This window comes from Lactuca sativa, chromosome 5 (assembly GCF_002870075.4).
Source record: "Lactuca sativa cultivar Salinas chromosome 5, Lsat_Salinas_v11, whole genome shotgun sequence".
In the NCBI taxonomy this organism is placed as follows: Eukaryota; Viridiplantae; Streptophyta; class Magnoliopsida; order Asterales; family Asteraceae; genus Lactuca; species Lactuca sativa.
Genome location: NC_056627.2, coordinates 368,469,496 through 368,472,402, shown reverse-complemented (window position 1 = coordinate 368,472,402; position 2,907 = coordinate 368,469,496).

Genomic DNA, 2,907 nt, shown 5'->3' with positions numbered 1-2,907 from the left:
ATATTAATAATATTATTTGATTAGTTGATCAAAGAATTAATTTGGAATTAATTAAGTGATCAAAGGATAACTAATTAAATATATGGGTTGATTATGTAAATCATCTATATCTTATATAGTGGGCTAAGAGGCTCCATGGATTATCAAGTTGGGTTCTATCCATAGGATGCTCCATGGATGCTCCATGGGAGTTACAAACCCATGGGTCATGGAAATGAAGAGTCATGACACATTAGGGTTTACATGGTGTAACCCTAGATGTGTCAACACTATATAAGAGACCCATTCTCCACAAAATTGGAAACACAAGTTGAACACTAAGAAACTAGAGCGCTTGGCCGATTTTGAGAAGTGTGTATTATCTCAAGAGTTTTTCCAAGAGCATTTGGTGTTGTGTGAAGCATTTGAGGCATCACACTTGGGGTGCTAGGCTCACAAGGTTTCAAGGAACACAAGCAACAACAAGGTAAGTTATTCTATCTATGATTCAAGTTAAAATTGTTCCCCATGTATGCTAGATAGGAATATAACCTTGGAATTCAACTTTGCATGATAATTAGACAAACATAGATCCAAGGTTATTAGGGTTGCATGTACACTTAGGAAGTGTTAGAATGCTCAAAACCCATCAAACTCACCTCGCAGATGCCGATAGAAATGCGAACTCCAACTATCGGATCACTTGACACCGGCTCTACCACCTATAACCATAGCACAATATACTCATAAGTTCTTACTCTTATGAGACACCCCATAACCTACTAGTCAATCCCTGATCAAGGTCAAAGTCCTTGGTCAAGGTCAACAGTTCATGTTGACCTCAACTCGCCGAGTCTTTGAAGCACACACCAACTCGCCGAGTCATCGGGGTGACTCGTCGAGTTCCTTCTAATCCCGATCAGGTCTCAAGACCACCCGTCGAGTTTCCTCCTTGCAACTTGACGGGTATACATGCAAACCCGTCCTTGGCTAAAACTCATACAACTCGCCGAGTTGTTCTTCAACTCGTCGAGTTTCATGACCAACTTCAACTAACTCGCCGAGTTGTTCAACCAACTCGTCGAGTTCCCGGCTTCCTTCAATTGACTCGCCGAGTTGTTCATCCAACTCGTCGGTTCCAATGCATATCTTCATATGACTCGCCGATTCGGTTTTGCGACTCGCCGAATTCCTTCAGTCAACTTAACATGCAGACGTCTATAAGCCATGGCAAGGTCCCAAATTGTAGATCTAGCTTTCTTAAGCCTACTTATCACGTAAAGTTTCAAACTTTACGTGCATACATTGCCTTACAAGCTCCAAATGCCAAAACCAAGCCCTAAATGGGTGCTCATGGACCAAGGGGACCTTACACTCGACTAAAGCTGGAACTTTATGCTCAAAAGATCCAAAGGGGGTCCAGATCTGAAGTTACAACTTTAGATCTAGCCCATAGATTGCCATACCAACTTGATCCCCTTTCAAAAAAACCCTAAACTCATTCAAAGATGAGGTTTAACAGAAATAACTGACAGAAATAGTCAATTACCTTCCCAAGAGATGTCCACAGAAGAAGAAATCGGATCTCTTCCCAGCTCCTTGCCAAAATCACTTGATTCACCAAACTTTTCCACCAAAAATCCTCTCTCAAACTTCAACACACAAAGGGCGCATACACACACAAGATAGAGATGCAAAGGGGGCTGCAAAAGAACTGAGAGAGGCGTGAGCTTCTATAAATAGGGGTGCAATACCCCGGAACTTAGGGTTTCACTCTCCAGCTCCTACTCGCCTAGTCCAACAAAGGACTCGCCGAGTAGGCCACTTAATTCGCGATCCGACCCGCTGCTACTCGACGAGTAGGGAACCAACTCGTCGAGTAGGGCCAAAACCCAAAAATGTTTTTATTTAAATTATTACCTGAAAATCGGGGCGTTACAACTCTCCCCCACTTGAACTAGACTTCGTCCTCGAAGTCCGCTGGGATAAACAGCACCGGATAATGTTCATGCATCTCTGCCTCCGGCTCCCACGTCCACTCGGATCCCTTCCGATGCTCCCATTGTACCTTTACCAAAGGTATTTCCTTGTTCCGCAGAATCTTCTTCTTTCTTTCCAAAATCGCCACAGGCCTTTCCACATAGTTCAAACGTTCGTCGACCTGGATGTCGTCCAATGACACCACTGCCTCCTGGTCCATGACGCACTTTCGCAATTGCGAAACATGAAATGTGTTGTGGATCCGGCTGAGTTCCTCCGGAAGCTCTAGCCTATAAGCAACCATGCCAACCCTGGATACAATCCTGAACAGCCCAATGAATCGAGGACCCAATTTTACCCTCTTCCTGAAACGGATCACACCCTTCCTGGGTGAGACCTTCAGGAGAACCATGTCACCCACCTGAAATTCTAGCTCAGATCGGCGTCGGTCAGCATAACTTTTCTGCCGGCTTTGAGCGGTCTGCAGTTGCTGTCTAATCTGCTGTATCATCTCAATAGTTTGCAGAACTACCTCTGTCTGACCCATCACCCTGTGCCCAACCTCGCCCTAACAAACTGGGGTCCTACACTTCTGCGCATACAACAGCTCGAAAGGTGGGGCACCAATACTGGAATGATAGCTGTTGTTGTAGGCGAACTCTGCAAGCGGTAGGTGGGAATCCTAACTCCCACCGAAATCAATAACGCACGCCCTCAACATATCCTCGAGGGTCTGAATGGTCCGCTCACTTTTCCCATCAGTTTGCGGATGGAACGTTGTACTGAAATGCAGTCTCGTACCTAGTTCCTCGTGGAACTTCTGCCAAAAACGAGAAGTAAATCGGACATCCCGATCGGAAACTATGGAAACTAGAACCCCATGGCGAGAGACAATCTCGCGGACGTAGAGGTCGACCAACTTCTCCGCCGACGAACTCTCCCGAATAG